Genomic DNA, 18,874 nt, shown 5'->3' on the forward strand with positions numbered 1-18,874 from the left:
CAGGCTCTGCACTGTCAGCACAGAGCTCGACATGGGGCTTGAACTCACGAACCGTGAGACCACAACCCAAGCTGAAACCAAGAGTTGGACGCTCAACTGAGCCACTCAGGTGTCCCTCAATGCCCCCATTTTAAAGGTGGGGGACCCAACACCCAGAAAGAATGCACAGTTGGTAAGTGACCAGATCTTGTATGGGCACTGAACTTTCCAGAAACATACTAGCTCCAGGAGACCAGCTTGCCCAGAGCCTCTCTCTGGGAGACCTTGGAAGAGCTGCTTGGGTTGGGGCTGGGACCCTGGGAACTGGTTCTAATAGGTAAGCCCCAAATTGCTTAGAGGGGGGTGGCCAGGCCCATCAGAGGCTCCCTCCCCATGCCCCCGTCTTGTTCCATGCTACTCGAGGGGTGTCTCTGGGCCGCCCCACTGCCGGTCTTCTTGGGCACCAGCTGTTGGCAAAGCCAGGCTGCTAGCATCCTGGGGATAGTGCGAGCACCTCTCCTGAACCCCCAACAAGTCGGAATGGATCCAGATAGCAGAGTCCCCAGACCTAGACCCCCCAGAATGGAGACTGAGTGAAAAAGATAAAAGCTGTACACAGTGTCACTGGGGTCCCCAGCAAGATGGGCTGTCCCAGCCAGTCCAGCCCATTGGTTGAGTCCCCCCACTGCCTTCAAGAGCGTGAGGGCCAAATGCCACCAGATGCTTCAGAGAGCCTCTGACACACAACTGTGAAGCAGAGGCAAGAGGAGAAGCCGAAGCAGGCAGCGGTTAAAACCCAGAAAACGTGCCTCTATCACCTCCGAGAGATAAGAGAGATGTGGTATCCAAGGAACAAGAACAGGGGAGGAAGACAGAGCCTTGGAAATGAAAATATGGCAGCAGGACTAAAAATACAAATAGGAGAGGTGGAAGGTATAGTTGAGAAAATCTCCCAAGAGAGCATAAAAAGATGAAAACACAAAGTAGGAGAAAAATACCCAGAAAACCAGGGAACCACTCCAAAAGGCCCAAATGCCCACGAGCAAAGAGAAGAGAGGAGTCACGGGAGAGAATGGCCCAGGGCTGAAGGACGGGTGGGTCTCCCTGTGGACGGGGCTCTTGAGTGCCTTGAATGCTTTTGTCACCGAGGGAGACGGCAGGTGGCATAGGAGGGGACAGGGGTGCGGACCAGCCTCCTCCCCCAGCAGGGAATCCATCTCCAACCTGGAGGACAGCGCGAGCAGAAAGACTAGGCCCTGCACCCCGCCCTGCGGAGGGAGCCCAGAAAGGGGCAGACAAGGGACTGGGAAGCAGGGGCATTTCCAGGAAGGTGACAGCAGGAGGCAGGCCAGGGGCACCAGAACAGGGGAGGCCTCACCTGGCGCAGCATCCCGAGCGGGTTTGAGCTGAGCGCTCTGGGAAAGAGGCTTTGACTCCTGCCCTCCTCTGCTGACTGCACACCTGGGCCCCCGCACCGCCCGGCCCTGAGGCCTGAGTCGGGGTCGCTCAGGCGCCCAGCCCTGGCGGTGCAGGGACAGAAGCGGCACGAGCCTCTCTCGTATGTGACCAGAAGACGGACCTCTTGGAACAGGGAAACGCACTGAAGCCGGCTCGAAGCCCTGATGCCGGGTGCCGGCCCTGAAGACCAAGCCTCAGGAGAGTCTGGGTTTGGAGACCAGTCAGTGGTTCCACGAAACGAGAGCACACTGCAGGGGGCAATGGCTGAGACCCACAGAGGACTATAGCGGGGGCTGAGTCCCTATTTCTACATCGGTTCTTGCCCCAAAGTGGGCATGACCATCAGTACTGAGTGAGCTAGCTGCTGGCAGGACCTGGCTGCGGTCACTGCCCCAGGGGCCACCTAGAGTCAGGTGGGCTCAGGCCCAGGAGAAAGGAGCTGGGGACCTGCACGCAGGCACTGAAAACAGTGTGCTCATCCATCTGTCCCTATCTTCACCAGGACCACCTACACCGAGCCCAAACTTTGGCCTTTGCAGGTGCAGGGGTCGGAAGGACGGGTGGTGACGTGGGGCCAGCGCGTGCCAGGTGACCCCCTTTTGACGTGCGGCCAGGTGGCGGCATCGCTGACTGTGAACACACACTGAGCTACTCGTTTCTTCCAGGTCTGCCCCTCAGCAGTGGGACAGGCCACCTGGAGAGCAGGCCACACAGCACCTTTGGGAACAGAAGCAGTCCCCATCTGTGGCTCGAGGGCAGGGGGCTGGCCGGCTTGGCCCCTCCTCTCTCATCTGCCAGGGGCAGGCCGGCTGGACCGTGGGAGCAGGTCCTGACCCTCGGACACAGGCAAGACGAGGTGAGGGCCGCAGCGAGGAGGTCGGCGCCTGAGACAGAGGTGCAGGAGGGGTACAGACGAGGCCTCGCGAGGTTGTGGATGCCGTGCAGTCCTCCTGGCCCGAGTCCCAGGTCTGCTGGGCAGCTGAGGACAAGTGACTTAACGTATCCGAAGGCAGGAAGTCATGACCCCCTACAGTCAGGGCCCTGACCTGGCCGCCTCCTCTGGGTGGGTTGCCCTGCTCTGATGTCCCACCCCTGGCGATGGCATTGCTGACCACACAGAGGGACACTCGAGGTGTCTCTGGGCCAAAAGGTAGCATTGAGGGGTGTGCAATCAGTTCTTTTTTTCTTGCTGTGGGAGTCTGTATTGCTAGGAACTCCTCCCCGGGGCCTGGCTTGCAGACTGAGTGAATGTCCCTGGAGGAAATATTGGCTCTGGGAGAAGTTCTGGAAAAGATCTATTTCCATAGTTTGCAATCTTTTCCCTAGCGAGATTTGACTTTTCTCAGCCTCATGCAGCTAATGGACAAAGGGACACTTTAAAGGCCGCAGAAAGTGGTGGTCACCCCCCCCCCAACACTAACCACCCCTCCTCTGGCATTAGAGGCCTCGCTGCAGGGGATGGAGCTTGGAAGTCTTGAGGCCACAGGAGCCCTCGTACTTGGTTATTTGTGTTCCTGCTCACCCTTTGCCCTGGGCCCCACGTCCGAGAGGCTGTGGGACGTTTGCAGGTGAGGATCACCCAGTCCGGCTGCACCAAGTGGCCGCAGACCCACTCACCAGGTCTCCCAGGCCCGGCCCTCCGCCTCACCCCCCGGCACAGCCACTGTCCTCGCGGGCAGGTGTTCCAGTGTGGGGGAAAGGCGGGAGGACCCTTTCGGCCTGGCATCTGGCAGGTGGGACAGATGGCAGTGCCACTCTCTGAGGCGAGGGAGGTTTGGGGGAGAGTGGCCTCAGGTCAGGGGAGTGCCCTTCCACTACGAGCCATCATTAACAAGTCCCCCCAACTCTTGGGGTACCCAGCACGTCCTACCCCTTCGCAGCCTGGGCTCACAGTCCCTGGCGTCCTCCTCCTGCTTCCCGTCCTGTACCCCAGCTCTGTCCTCCCAGGATTCTCACTGGCTCTCAAGCCCCTTCACGTGGATCTCCTGAACCTTGAACACGCCTCTCCTCTCTCCGGTGAGCTCCTACGCATCCCTTAACACCTGATGCAAATATCAGCACCTGTGGAGGCTGCTTCCTCCTCCCTTAGCTCTTCCCTTCTCCGTGCCTCCTCTGAACTCATCCAAACCTATGTGACGCACTGCACCGTGAGCACCTGACGCAGGACCCTCCTGTGCCACTTCTGCGTCCACACGCTGGTCTCCAGCAGCTTAACCAGAGCTGGTCTCCAGCAAGTGCCGCAGAGGTGTCTGCGGAGTCAATGACGGGATGCAAACGGCAGAACAGTCAAGCTGAAAGTGTCAGCACAGAGCCCGACACAGGGCTCGAACCCACGAACCGTGAGATCATAGCCTGAGCTCAACCGATTGAGCCCCCCAGGTGCCCCCGCATTAGTGATCTTTTTTAATTCAAGCCTTTGCTTCCACAGATCCTATAGTTCAACAAGTTCGGTTTCATTGTTTCGTTTAATTGGAGAATAATGGATGCCCACGAGATATTTACTAAGCAAGTAAAGGTGGGACAGAACAAGCCCCACGCTGAGTTGGGGGGTTGAGGTGGGGGGGGGGTCAGGCTCCCCATCCCAAGGGAGCGCTTCCTGCCTGTGGGAGCCTGAGTGAGCCCCAGGCTGGTTCCGAAGCCCTCCAAACACCCACTCTGCCAGATTCCCGGTAACATCTCAGGATGAGCCATAACTGGGGGGAAGAGACACCACGTCAACATAGTAAAGCAAGATAGCACTTACACATTGTGGAGCTCACAAGGAAATGAGCACAACTAGTCAAAAGTCTATTTTTACAGAAACAACGTTGAGGATGCGGTCTTTTCGCCCCTCCCCCAACAGGCGCTTGGGGGCACTGCCCCGGGATGGGGTTTGGCCCTTGGCCCCACCTTTCTGCATCTGCTCTGAACACAGCTCTGCCTGGAGGAACCAGATACCGGCAGGAAAAGGGTTCCCTCCGGCACCTGCTGTGGGTGGTGAGCGTGGGCGGTCTGCACGTGTTTAGTGGGAGAGGTTCCTCAGGCAGGATGACTTCCCTGCCCTCCCTCCTGTCCCGGAGCTGGAACTTTCGGAGGAAGGGATGCTCCAAGAGGCCCTGTGGTGATGGCTAAAAGTCCAAGAAGAGCCACAGAGGCAGCCAAGCCCTGTCCCCAGTGCAGAGCGGGCCTGGACGGAACTGGAGGCAACAAATGGCCGAGCCAGGCGGAGGATGCAGGGGGGAGTCTGTGAGGGGCTGTGCGGGGGAGGGGGGTCCCTGGGGAGCCCAGCTGGCTGCAACCATTAGTCCCTGCCAGTCTGGCTCACTACCAGGCCTGAGGGCCCCTGGGGCAGAGGAGACACAGAGCAGCGGCGCCAGGAGGGTGGCAATCAGGAAAAGAGACGCTCGAGTCCTGCATTCTTACTGAAATTAGCCTGTGAGCTTAGTGGACGCAATGACGTTTTTGGGTAGGAGGCAGGCGGTAAAGTCTTCTGATTCTGATATCTTGGCACCTCAGCTTTGTTCTAATGGGGTAAAACCAGATACATGGGAAGTGGTATTTAATTCCCAAGGTTTAACTCCACGAATCAAGACCTGACTGTCTCAAATTTAAGGAAACTTTAAAGGTGGGCTGGACCAAAGCTTCTCTTTTCTTAGCAAATCCTTTATAGACAGAAATGAGATGACAGGAGATCTAAATTCCATCAGACACAAACCAGCTCAACACCCTCAACCACTAGAGAGGCTTCATTTACACAGATACAAAATGTGTGTTAATTAACATAAATTCTTTTCTTGGCTTTTAATTCCCAGTAAAAATCTCCTAAGGATTTTTGCCAAGTCATGCTCTGACGGATTGTGCTTAAAGTACAGACCCACACAGCAGGTTTTGCTGGTTGCTTTTTAATCTCCACTCTCCCTTTCCTCCTGAATAACAAAACACTGAGTTTTACTTGGGTTTATTGCCGCCTAACTGAAAGATGACATTCCCTGGCCTCCCCAACAGCGAGATATACCCTGCAGTACAAGGATGTGAGACTTCTGCAAAGTCTCTCTGAAAGGGAGAGGCTTATACTCTTCTTCTCTTTTCCTTCCTGCTGGCCAGACTTAGGAAGTGATGGCAGGAACTTAGGCAGCCATCCTGGCCTGTGAGGAAACATGTTAAAGGTGGCGGAAAAGAAAGCTAGAAGAGTCCACGTCCCCGATGACTTTTTGTGGCTGTTATACCTTCCAGGACTGGCTCCCCATTGACCTCCTTTTTTTTTTATTATTATTTTTTTAACGTTTATTTATTTTTGAGACAGAGAGAGACAGAGCATGAACGGGGGAGGGTCAGAGAGAGAGGGAGACACAGAATCTGAAGCAGGCTCCAGGCTCTGAGCTGTCAGCCCAGGGCCCGATGCGGGGCTCGAACCCACGAACCGTGAGATCATGACCTGAGCCGAAGTCGGACGTCCAACCGACCGAGCCACCCCAGCGCCCCTCCCATTGACCTCCTTTATGGAAACATAAATAACCTTGCTTGGGCCTCTCTGGTCTTTGGGTTTTTCGTTACATATAGCTGAACCTAATCTTAATTGATACACCCACTTCTCCGAGGTCAGCCTTCCTCCTGTGCACAGTTTCAAACTGGGGAGGATAGGAAGAAAGCCTCTGCACAAGCAACGACAGCCCTAGCCTTGGAGTCAATGAAGGACAGAACCGTGGAGAATAGTCCACTTGTCTACAGTGAGAAGATTGAGGTCCATTTGGACACATTGAGTTTGTGGGGATTTGTTAGACATCCATTGGCAAAGAATGGGTAAAGGGGTCTGCAGTCCCAGGGTGATGTTCAGGCTGGACATGTAAGTTTTGGAAACGTCAGGAGAAAATGGGTGTTTACCAGACCATGTGACTGCAGGAAATCACCCAAGGAAGGAGTGGATAGAAGAGTTTCCAAGGTCTGGGGCACCAGGGTGGCTTAGCCGGTTAAGCGTCCAACTTTGGCTCAAGTCATGATCTCATGGCTTGTGAGTTTAAACCCCGCCTTGGGCTCTGTGCCTACAGCTCAGAGCCTGGAGCCTGCTTCTGATTCTGTGTCTTTCCTCTCTCTTTGCCTCCCTCCCTCTCTCTCTCTCTGTCTCTAACATAAATAAACATTAAAAAAAAAAAAAAAGAAGAAGAATTTCTAAGGACTGAGTCCCGGGGCTTTAGTGTCAGGAGGTTGGGAAGCAGAGGAGACCCCTGCCCAGAAGACTGAGAAGGAGCAACCACTGGGGTGGCAGGGAGTGTGATCTGTTCCAGCCAACTGAGGACGCCGAGTCCGGGAGGAGAGCACTCAGCTGACTTGCCTGCTGCTAACGGTTCAAGGAAGAGATGGGGCTGAGCTCCAATCATTGGATTTAACAACATCAGGGTCAAGGATGACTTTGATGAAGAACTTGGGAGAGGGAGTTGGGTGAAAGCCCGATCAGAGCGGGCTCAGGAGAGAAAAGGCGAAAGGAATCGGAGATAGGAGGCAATGGGGACGGGGTGGGGTCTGTGTGCTGGCAACCTAAGGGAGCAGAGTGGGTGGCAGCTAGAGGGGAGTGGGCAAGATTAGCCAGGCACTCAGAAGAGAACATGGCCCACCACCAGCACACACGGAAACCTCAGGAGCTGCCTCTGGGGAGACTCACACAGACTTCCGCGGACCACTCGAGTCCAGAACCACCCGAGCCCTGAGACCCTGGGCCAACGAGTCTCAGAGAATGAATTCTCGACCAAGGGAGAAGTTACTTCTACTCCCCGCACCCCAAATCTGCACATCTCAGAACACTCAGAGACGCGGTGGTGGGTGGGGACAGGGAAAGCTCCAAGCCGTTGCGGGAGCGCCAGCTGTGATCTGGATCCTCTCCCTACAGATAAGAACACAGCAGCCTCTTTGTGCCTCAGTTTCTTCAGCTGTCAGTGGGAATTTAAAGTGTCGTGTACTCAACACATGTTTTTAGCTCTCTGCTTGCCACATAAACAGGTTCTCAGATTTTGGTGATTATCTTAATGGACCCAAATTAGGGCACCATTGGGGGCAATAGTGAATATGGGTGAATATCTTTTTAAAAAGCACCGTTTATTGTGGCGATTAAAAAAAAAAAAAGCACCGTTCACTTTAATCAAGGAGCTGGGAAGAAGACCAAAATTAGCGAAAGTAAGAAGATGGGAAGCAGGAGATGAGGACTGACCGTGGGAAGTTGTTGGAGAGAGGTGCTGATGCTGAGGAAACGCGCCTCGCCCTCCTCCCTGTCGGGTTCCACCTGCTCCCTTCCCCCTCCTACCTGTGTGCTGGCTTCACAGGAGCTCCTGCCGCCAAACCTTCCGTCCCACCTCCACCCGCCGCCACAGCAGATGCCAGGGCCAGCGGGTGCGGCGGGTCTCGCGAATCGCAGCGGGTCCCCCACTTCACTTCTTCTGTTCAGCCGGGACCTCTGCCACCACCCGGACAGGGGGAGCTCGCGCCCGGGTGCAGTTTGGGCGTCGTCACCTAGCAACCGGAGCCACGCACCGGCGCCGCCGGCGGGAAGACTACAAGCTCCAGAATGCACAGCGCCCGCTGTGCGGCCAAGGACGCCGCGCCCAGGGCCCCGCCTCCCCCCAATGCCCGTCGGGACTTGTAGTTTTTCGCCCTCACCGGGAGCGCCGGGTCGCCCTCCGGCGGGGAGCGCGCCTCGGGTGGGGCGCGGCACGGCGCCGCGGGATTGGGCGGCCTCGGCTGCTGGCGGCGGGCAGGGGGCTCGCGGCGCGTCGGCGCATGTGCGGCGCGCGGCGCGGTGGCCGGCGAGGCGCGGGGTGTCAGTGAGCCGCGAGGAGCCGGCGCCCGCGTGCCCGCGTCCGCCCGTGCGCCCGTCCGCCTGCAGCGGGGCTGCGGGTCCGCCCTGCGCGCCGCTCGCGGAGCAGCTCCGGCCGCGCACCTGCCCCGCGCACCTGTCCGCCGCCCTCCGCCCGCCCCGCGCCCGGCTCCGCTCACGCCAGCCGCCCAGGGACCGCGCGGGCCCCGGCCCGGCCCTGCCCCCGCGTCCGCCCCGCGCCGCAGCCGGGCCGGGCGCAGCGCTGCGGAGGCGAGGGCCGCGGGGCCGGGCCGGCGCGGCGATGATGAACAGGTTCCGAAAGTGGCTGTACAAACCCAAGGTGAGCGCCCGTCCCTCTCTGCCCAGGCAGACCCCTCTCTCGCCGGCCGCCGACACCTCCGCTCCGCTCGGCGACCCGCGCGCACGGTGCCGGGACCCCTGCGGCGGGTCCCGCCTCCCCCACCCCTTCCTAAGCCAGGTCCAAGACTGACCCTCCTGCCGCCGCGCTCCGGCCGGGGCGCGCTTTCCCTCCTCTGCCCGCGGCCAGGGCGCGTCCCGCTCCCTGCTCATCCCCGTCCTGCTTGGGCGCCGCGCTCGCACCTCGGGGTCCCCGACCCGCAGCCCGAAGCCGACCCCCTCCTACTTCTCCTGCGTCCCGGAAGGACCTTTTCATCCCTGCTGCCTGAACCGGGGTGGTGGTGGGGGACCCCCTCATTCCTCTTCTGCCCGTCCCCGTTATCCTGTGCCCGGACTGTACTCCCCAGCCTCGCCCTGCGCTCCGGAAGAGACCCTCGCCCCACCTCTACCAGGTTCTGGAGCGGACCCCCACTTTCCTCTCCCCGGGTCCCGGGCTGACCCCTCCTACCCTGTGTGCAGAGCGGATCCCCATCGCACGGCCCCGGCCCTGCCTTCCCGAACCAGCACTGATCCGCACCTCGGCCGGGTCCTTGGCCCGCGCCCACCCGCGTGCTCCCCAATCCAGGACGGGTGCGCCCCTCGCCCGTGGGGTCGGCGGCTGGCGGCTGCGCCAGTCGCACTGCGGGCGCTGCGTCCCGCCGGCGGCCCGGGCTCGTGTCCGCTGTGGGCAGCGCGGGGCCGGGGGCCGCGGTACGGGGCGCGGGGCCCAGAGTCCTGGGGGCGCCTTTGGGGTCCGGGGCTACAAGCTGCCGGCCGGCGCAGCGGGCAGGCGGAGGCGCTGGGGTCTTGGCTGGGGGCGATGACGCTGGGGTGGGGTCACCGAGGCGACCAGGGGACATCGTGGCCGCAGTGTCACTGACGACCCAGGGAACCCACTGCTCCCCGCGAGGCTGGACCGCTTTTCTGGATTGGGCTTCCCCGCCCTCCCTCCCCCACGTGGGTGGTCTCTCAGGGTGGGGGTTTCTTTAAATCCGTGCCCTCCTGGTGCGCCGGTTCGGGGAGGCAGCATATCTGTTTGGGGAGACCGGGGTCTAGGGGACGAGCCCAGGGACCTGAAAGCTTGTGCTTCGTGGTGTTTGGGGTCGGAGATTTCTCCGGAGTGTTGGGCTGAAGGATTAGGATGCCTGTGGTGCTCCTTGCTCCGCCTTGGCCTTCCCCAGAGAGGATTCGGTTCTTCCGCGTCAGGTACAGCCACTGGCCTCCCAACCTTGCCCTGTAGCAGCTCCTTATCCGTGGTGGTGGGGGTGGTGGTGGCTTGGTGGGACCCTGGTGCTTCCTGGCTCCCTGTGGTTTGGGACCTCCCCGGTCATTTTCTACCTACCCGCTCCTCACTCACTGCAGTCTCCTCTAAGGCCAGTTTCAGCCCTCCTGCTGTCCTGCGGGGGGGGGGGGGGTTGTCAGGGGGAGGTGACAGCCACTGCATAGGATATCTGTACAAGGAATGGCTTTTTGTGTGTGTGGCTTTTGTCTCCGGTTAAGGAAAAATCAAGTCCTCTCGTCAAAAGGTCATATCTAGGGTGGACAGCAGAGGCTGGCAGGGAAATGTATCACAGGTCAGGTAACATTCTGGTGTTTCCAAAAACACTTTTGTCAGAAGTCCAGGTTCCAGCCGTGGCTCCGGAGTCGGCCTTGATTCCAGGATCACCTAACTGTGTTGTCTTATTGGAAGGGGAGGAAGAGCAGTGGTGCACTCTCTGTTTCATTAATAGCTGCACCGTTTCAGCTGAGGGGAAAGTCTTCAAAAGTGGAAAACAATACTGCCCTTGAGGTTGTGCCCCGGAATGGAGAATGGTACCCCTAAGTTTCCCTCTCCAGCAGGCAGCTGCCCTTCTAAGACAAGGTCCAGGGGCCGACGGGGGCTGGGTGGAGGGCAGGTGTTAACCAGTCATAAAGGTGCAGCGGAGAAGGGAGGGCTGGTGCTTCGTGTCAGGTCACGTCTGATATTTGTCCCTGAGCCTTGGACTTGAGACACACGTCCATCTGAGATCTTTGCGTCTGGCCTTGGCGTGGTGCCCTGCAGTCAGCTTGAACTTCGGCGGTCTCTTGTTTGGGATCTGTCTCTGGAGTTAAATATCTTGATTGTTTGAAAAGTTGGAGCATATTAGGTCACCCCAGTAGCTTTTCATTTTTCAAACCAAAGCTCAGACTTTTGTCTTGGATTATGAATTGAATTTTCTGGTTCCCTTACCTTTCTAATTTAATCCATTGGGGACAAGTGAGCACAGAGTCAGTGCTGGGAAGATTCCAGGCTGGAGGACAAGAGGTGTGAGAGTTAGCTGCGGGGGAATGTGTCTGGGGGAGACTGTTGCCTGCAGTTACGATTTTTTTTTTTCACTTTTGTATTTAGATAGATACACAATTCAAACTGCATTCTTGATTTAATCCCTGCTTTGGTCTAAAACTGAACACCAAGCTTCTTGTTCATTACAGTGCAGTGGAAAATATTGTGAAGCCAAAAATATTCATTGTTCTCGCAGTTCTAAAAAGGATTCAGAAGTGCTTTAAAACATTCTGACACTTAAAATTTTTGATATCTGAATCATTAATAACTACCTCAGTTGGGTTTAAAAAAAAAAAGCTTTGATGTATAATATAGTAGTTTAACATTAAAATGACATTACCCATCTCTCGTGTTTCCATTTATTTTCTTCAAGGCCATCTTTTAAACACTATAATTTCTCTTTATGTGAAGTGTTCGGGATTTGTCAGTATTATCTGGACTGTGAAAGCTGGATAGGAAAGGAATGTGTGGGAAAGCTTATCAGCCTGCCCTTTGTGATGTTGGTGACAAGCTTTTTTGACTTTTGTTTAGGGAAAGTCCTTCCAAGAAAGAGTGAACTTTAAGAAGGCGAAACCTTTTGGAACAATTGGTGTCTCCATTTGAAACGAAAGTGTTAATACTTGTGTTTCTTGCTGGGTTATAGCTTTCTTGTTGACGCCTGGTCACTGTGCTAAAGGGTGAAATCCTGGCATAGTGGAAGGGGGCCCCAGACCAGGCCCAGCCGGGGTAGCTCAGCCGTCATTAAAGAGCATCCCAGTGATGGTACAGGTCAAATTCGTGTTTTCCATCTTTGAGGAAGAATTGATGGGTGGGTAGGTGATACCGTCCAGCTGGATGGGGTTACCATGCTCCGCCCTGCGCTCCATGAAGCGCTCTCTCGTCCGTACCCCCAAACGACTCCTGGGATGTGGGTCATTAACATTCCTTGTGAATACAGTGCTTTAGTGACTGATGTTTACCTGGGAACGGTCAGTACCCTGGGTTCAAGTCAGAGATGACGTAGCCTTCTCAGAAGCCCGGGTAATGTGATGGGCATGTGTGCTTTTTGTAAGAAGGACCCTTTGAGCTTTGTGAAGTCTGCCCGAGCGTACATCCAGATAGGGCGTTTGCAACTTAACCCAGCCTCAGTGGACCAGGGCGTCTAGAGCCCTGTGCACGGTCCCTCCTGGTTTCCGGAGTCCCAGGCCCCCTGGTCATGGGCGTGGAGCTGGCCCTCTGTTCCTTGACCACCCGGCGGGGCGCAGGACCCTGGACATGCCGTAGCAGGGAGGAGTCCTTCAGGTATTGAGCCAGCAGGTCACAGGGCCATGGGAAGGGCCTGGGTTTGTGTCTGCACGGCCCCCAAAGTGCAGAGACGTTGCAAAGCCCATCATCCTTTCGGGACTCCCCGACAGAGACCTGGAGAAATCCAGCCAGGGCATCGGCAGACCCCAGGGCTGTGGGAGGGCTTCCAGCGGAAGCTGGTGAGATGGGTAGTCTTCCCTCCACCTGGGTCCTGCTGCCCTTGGGTCTGGGAGGGCAGTATCAGCACGTGCCTCGATGTCCCTGCTCTGCCTGCCTGGGAAGCGAGCTGCCGACCTCGCAGAGCCACGTTGGATCCTGGTGCCAGGCACAGACACTGTTTCAGGAGCTTGGGGTTTTAATGTGAACTTCCAGCCGGGCTGCATTTTCCGCTGATAAACTCGGAGTGCCCGGCTACAGCTGAGGCCATCCTTGGAGGAACACATTCCTCCCTGAGGTGAGCTACTGGAAAGCCAGTGTTCCGGAAAGCCTGGCCACGCAGGCTGTGCCGGGGCTGAGCTCCCTCTGCCAGCAGGTGCCTGGCACAGAGGGGGCTCGCGGAGTCCTGGGAAGGATGCTCGGCAGTGCTGAGTCACAGCAGGCTGGGCTGGCCCACACACCCATCTCTGTCATCCCAGGATTCAGAAGGCACGGGCCCTCCTCCCTGCTGCCCCATCTGGCCGCCCCTCCGGAGAGCTTTCCTTCGGATGCCTCAGCACTTGGAGGCTCTGGGCAAACGGGAGGGCCTGAGAGGTGCCCGTCCCTGAAGGTGGTTTATGGAGCCCACCTGCTTGGGTAGGGAGTGACTCAGGGGGAGGTCCCCATCTCGTTTCCGAGGCTTTGCTGTGTTTCTGTGTGTGGCTTCACACGCCCAGCCCTGTGCCCCTGGCACTTGCAGCGCCAGGGAGGGGCTGAGTGGCTGACGGATGGTGAGTGTCAGTCTCTGTGCCGGCTCTTATGTCATCGCTCAGGGTCTGCACTTCACAGTCAGAGGAGCACAGTAACGGGAAACGTTCCTGTTCCGATGGTGACTGTGAAATGGGCGAGTCACAGGCCGGGAGTCTTGAGTGCTGCCTGATTGATCTCTGGTCTCGGAGTCCGCGGGCAGTGGCGTGGCGGGGAGGGAGCCGGAGTCAGCGGACTGCCCCCCTCTCCGAACGGGAGGCCTGTTAGGTAATCTCCTTCTACCTTCAGAAGGATGGGTAACGTCGGGATGCTTTGGTGCCTCTCCTAACGCTGCCCTGCCGGGAGTCCCCAGAACAGAAGACAGGCTTCTTTTAACTGTGTAAGATGCACATCTGAGGGCGTATACGTGACTCAGCGGTCATTTGCAGTTCTTGATGGCAGAGCTGTGGTTTTGTCTCGTTTGGGGTGACGGCACTGGACAGCCACGGCTCCTACGTGGCATGCCCTGTGCCCAGCAAAGGGGAACACGGTGAGCGGGTCCCAGCTGGAAGACAAACGCATGCGCCGAAAGCTGCGGGTCTCCGTGTTTCTCTCCTGTCTCCCCGGGCTGACCTCGCTGCCCGCTCTGGCATAAATAGCACGAAGCTGCAGACAGGGCAGCAGACACTGGGGCCTGGGTGGGAATCCTCCCCCATCCCTGCCTGGCCCTGTGCCTCAGTTTCCCTGCTTGTCAGGTGGGGTGACGGGACCTGCTGCGTGGAACTTGGTCATCTCTGTCGGACGCTCATAGGAGCGGCTCAACAAATGACCGGTGTCAATGTCAGCGGCTCTCTTGGGTGTGGACTAATATAAGACCACCCACGGAGCGTTTCATGGGGTCTGAGCGGTCACTGAGGCTTTCCAGTGACTTCCAGGTTATTATGAGAGTGAAGTGTCTTTTTTTCTTTAAGTTCATTTATTCATTTCTGAGAGACAGAGAGAGTGCGAGGGAGGGGCAGAGAGAGGGAGAGAGAATCCCAAGCAGGCTCCATGTTTTCAGCACAGAGCATGATGTGGGGCTCAAACCCACGAACCGTGAAGTCAGGACCTGAGCCAAGATCAAGAGTCAGACGCTAGGGGCGCCTGGGTGGCGCAGTCGGTTGAGCGTCTGACTTCAGCCAGGTCACAATCTCGCGGTCCGGGAGTTCGAGCCCCGTGTCGGGCTCTGGGCTGACGGCTCAGAGCCTGGAGCCCGCTTCCGATTCTGTGTCTGCCTCTCTCTCTGCCCCTCCCCCATTCATGCTCTGTCTCTCTCTGTCCCAAAAATAAATAAACGTTGAAAAAAAAATTAAAAAAAAAAAAAAAAGAGTCAGACGCTCACCGACTGAGCCACCCAGGCGCCCCAAGAGTGAGAGTGTCTTAGAAGGTGCACCCTGCCTCCCTTTCTGTGGCGTGTCCGGTCCTGGGTTGCCAGAAACAGGACCTGACTCAGGATACTTCAGGCATTACAGATGCCGGTGATGAGTAATAGTGATGCCGTCTCCTGTGCCCTCCCTGGGCTGAGCTGCGGCCGGGTGCTGATCCACTGCCCTGGCGTTGCCTTTGAAGGAGAATCCAGGGCTGAATTTCAGCCAGAGCGGGCATCAGTGGGCTCTGCTGTGTCAGGTCTGGCCCCCAACCTCTCAGGCCATCCTCCTGTGTCCTGTCCCCGCCCCATCACCCCTGCTCAGCCGGAGGCTCATGATCCAGGAAAGGACTCCAGAGCCATGGGGTGGCCAAGGCAGAGGGGCTGGGTGTAAGTGACAGCCCGGGGGGGGGGTAGATCTCTGTTGGCGCTGAGGTTGTGGGGGTGCTTGTGAACATCTGATGTACCTGGCTTACAAACGAGATGTCAGGGACGAGATCTTAACTTGTTGGAACCTTGACAGCCGGGAAGAGGGAAAGCTAGATTTGAACTCCGGTCTGTTGGGCCCCGGAGCTGGAATTGGCAAGTGCGGCTGCCCTGAGCCGTGCGTCTCCTGCAGGAAGGAACTGAAGCCGTCATCAGCGTTTACATGAGTCCGGTTTGATGAAGCATTTGGTTTTGTACTTTTCACAGTAGGAATGAAAAGAAACTTAGGTATTGATGGGCAGTTTAAGTGTTTGAAGGAAGAGGACAAAAATGAATGGATTCTTTTTTGTTTTTACTGATCTGAATAGATAAAGCAGAAGTAGAATAGAATGTTTCATATTATGATAATTTATGTAGAGTAGTTGGGTGAGATGAATGGGAGGTTTTTTTCTTTCTTACAGTAAGTATTTTGAGGCTCTTCCATTTCTCCTTGTTTTGTGCAGGGTGGGGGCAGGGGAATGTTGGGGGCACTTCAAGTGGGGCTGCCTTCATGGCTGAGGGCTCCTTAGAGCTCTGCACGGGGGCTCTGTGAGTCTCTGCCCCGCGGGGACCCCCCAAGCTCCCCCACGACCGCGGCCGTCATACACTGGGTGCCTGGAGAAAATGGAGCACATACCCACCCCTGGGGGTGGTGTCTTTGGGGCAGCCGTTTGTTGGGTGTTTAGTTTTTGAGAATGTTTCCTATTATTTTTAGGGATATTGTAATTACAAAAAAAGTTTAAAAGCGGAATCAACTACTTCAATGTTGGATGCATTATTTTTTTGAGACACACAGAGAGAGTGTGAGCTGGGGAGGGGCGGGGGGCAGAGGATCTGAAGACGGCTCTGCACTGGCAGCATAGAGCCTGACAAGGGGCTTGAACCCATGAACCCCTGGAGCATGACCTGAGCCGAAGATGGACGCTCAACAGACTGAGCCACCCAGGTGCCCCCAATGTCAGATACGTTTAAGAATCGTATCCCCACGTTTATAGCAACATTATGCGTAACAGAAATCGGAAGTGGCCCAAGTGTCCACCAACAGTGAGTGAGGAAATGAAGTGTGGTCCAGCCACACGATGGAATATTATTCAACCAGGAAAAGGAAGGAACTTCAAGTTATAATATGGACGAGTCTTCAAATCATTATGTGACATGTGGAGAACCCAGACACAAAGGGACACAAACTTTACGATTCTGCTTCCCCTACTGTCCCGGAGGGCAGGTCTGTAGACACAGAACGCACGTGGTGGCTGGCAGGGGTGGGAAGAGGGGGGCGACGGCCAGAGGGTCCAAGGTTCCTTTTGGGGCAATAAACAGGTTTTAAAATTGGAGACAGGTGGTGGTGGCACAGCACTAAATACCCCTGAAATGTGACTTAAGATGGTTAATTGTATCTTAGGTGAATTTTACCTCAATAAAAAAGGGAATTAAGCCGCTTTTGAGAGGTTTTTTTTTTGAGAATCGTAGCAGTTTTTGAGACAATCAAGGGACTTTTCCTGGAAGGTCAGGAGATGCATCTCCAGCGGGGCTTGGCGCCCTGAGGCTCTTTGAAACCACCCCTCCCAGGCCCTCGGTTTTGGGGTTTCCGGAGGACAGCGGCGAGGGGTTCTGTGTGCAGATTTCTGAAACCACACCGCAGCTCCTGGGGCTGCCCAGGGAGAGCGTGTCCTGGTCATGTGCAGCCCTCACCATGGGCGCAGGGGTGCTGGACGGTGGGCACCTTCAGGGCTGTCAGGTGGGGTGGCCAGGGGGCCAGGACCCAGAGGAGCTGGGATTTGAGGGACAGATGCAGTCAGCAGAGTGAGCAGGGCGGCCCCACCAGGGTGTGTGTGTGTGTGTGTGTGTGTGTGTGTGTGTGTGTGGTGCCAGAAGGGGGAGGGACCCAGGTGCAGGTCACTTGTGGTGACGGTCTTGATGGGATCAGATCCTTCAGGGGGAGGGAGTCGATTCAGGGGGAGAACTGGAAGCTGGGGCTCGTGACGGAGACCTGGCTGAGGCTCAGGTAAGGGGATGGCAGCCAGGACTCTGGGATGGAAAGGCCCGGCGGGGAGGTTGAGGGGTGCTGTTAGCTGGACATGAGGGTGTGGGGGAGGGCCGGTGGGGCAAGGGGCCTGGGAGCCCAGGTGGGAACCGTGGCGCTTGGGGTGCCCGCGGAATGTCCATGTGGATGGCGGAGCCCCCACGGTGGGTGCCTAGGAGTGCAGAATTGTACCGAGCTGGCCCCAGGGCTGAGAGCATGGCCCTGAGAACCAGAACAGTCACCCCATTTTGTGGGCCACACATGGGTGGGGCTCAGCGGCTGTCACCTGTCTCCTTCCATGCCCTCTGGCAGCTGGGTCCCCCTCTGCACGGCCTCCTGTCCACCAGGAGGCTGACGGTGGGGGGGGTTGCGCGATGGTGTTGGTGCCCCAGCGGGAATGGCAGGGTCTCCTGAGGCCTAGCCCTGAAGTCACAGGCGTCTCTTGCACCATTTTAGAGGGTTAGCTGCGTTCAGGGCGGGCAAGCATGGCCTTCTGGTGGTGGCCGGGGCCTGGGGGGGGGGGGGGACGGGTAGTGGCAGCGGGGAAGCATGGCTCCAGGGCAGGGGTGGGTTAGAGGGGTTCACACAGGAAGCTGAGGCGTGGGTGACAGGCAGCTAGGAAAACCCTATCCCACACTGTGTCACTGGGGTGCCTGGCAGAGTAAAACTCACCCGTCTGGAGGGGGGCCCTCCCGCCCGGCCTTTGATGTGGAATGCGTGGTAAAAACATGAACAGAGACTCACGAGAACGAGGTGTGGGAACGGAGAGCCTGTAGAACTCCCAGGACTGAGAGGGAGAGTCGTTGAATTAAAAATGAAAAACCAACCCACCTCATGCAGGGGTGAGGCTATCACTCTGAGGTTCCAGAAGTTCATGGGCAGGCCGGGAAGGTGGGATGAGGGTCAAGGTGCATCTGATGGGGCTTGGGGCGGGGGCAGGGAGCAAGGGGAGCCTTCCCAGGCGCCGGCCCAGACTCCAGGCTGGGCTGGGGGAGGGCCCTGGGGAGCACGGCACTCGCCGGGGTGCGTCAGCACCGGGATGAAATGGAAGACAGTTTTAGATGAAGACGAAAGTGTAGCCACCCCCGAATCCTTGCTGCACAAGGACCGGGAAGTGTATTCCAGAAGGAAACTCAAGAGTCAGAGGAGGGCGTGGGAGGCAAGGAGCTCGCGGCACGTCAGTGCAGCAGTTACCCTGTGGAGCGGCAAGAAGCGGGGGTTTGGGCAGAGTGACCCCAAAACGCGGGGGTCGGACACACTAGCCAGGAGCACCCAGTGGGGGTGGGTCCTTGGTGGCTCTGGAGGAGGCGCGAGGTGAGGGTGACGTCAGACCGTGAGTTAAGCACACGCAGGAGCCCAGGGGGAGCACCCGCGTGCTACTTACAGAGTGAAAAACTTCCCAGCCGGAGACGTGCCGCCCCATTGGGTATCTGTTACCTTCTGTGGTCTTGGTTTCAGCTTTGAGAGGAAGGAGTGATGGGAGCCGCACGTCCTGGGACAGATCGTGCCCGGTGGCCCCTCCTTGCTGGACTCCCTGCCGACTGTGCCCATGAGCCTCCGAGGAGCCTCTCTGCTGTTGGGAGAAGTCTGCACCACCCAGAGCCCAGCAGTGGCTCAGGATTGAGTACAGATGGGCCGAGGACTTGGGCTCAGCAGCCGGGGCCAGCTCTGGTCTCCTCACCTGTTAGCTGAACGGGAGGCCATGGGACGACATAGGAGCTGCCTTCCTGCCCCTGCAGCTGAGCACTGACCCTCCGGCAGGCGGCTACCCCGGGCCCTGGGACCTGGCCGGGTGGGACAGACTGGCCGAGCTCCAGAGAGCCCAGCTGTCAGGCGTGCAGGGACCCAGCTCCAGGACCATGGCCTCTGGCCCCTCATACATTCCCCCTGCATCGCTGA

Source organism: Lynx rufus, unplaced genomic scaffold (genome assembly GCF_022079265.1).
Source record: "Lynx rufus isolate CCGP_SWC_20201006 ecotype Redwood Valley unplaced genomic scaffold, mLynRuf1.p SCAF_38, whole genome shotgun sequence".
Lineage (NCBI taxonomy): Eukaryota > Metazoa > Chordata > Mammalia > Carnivora > Felidae > Lynx > Lynx rufus.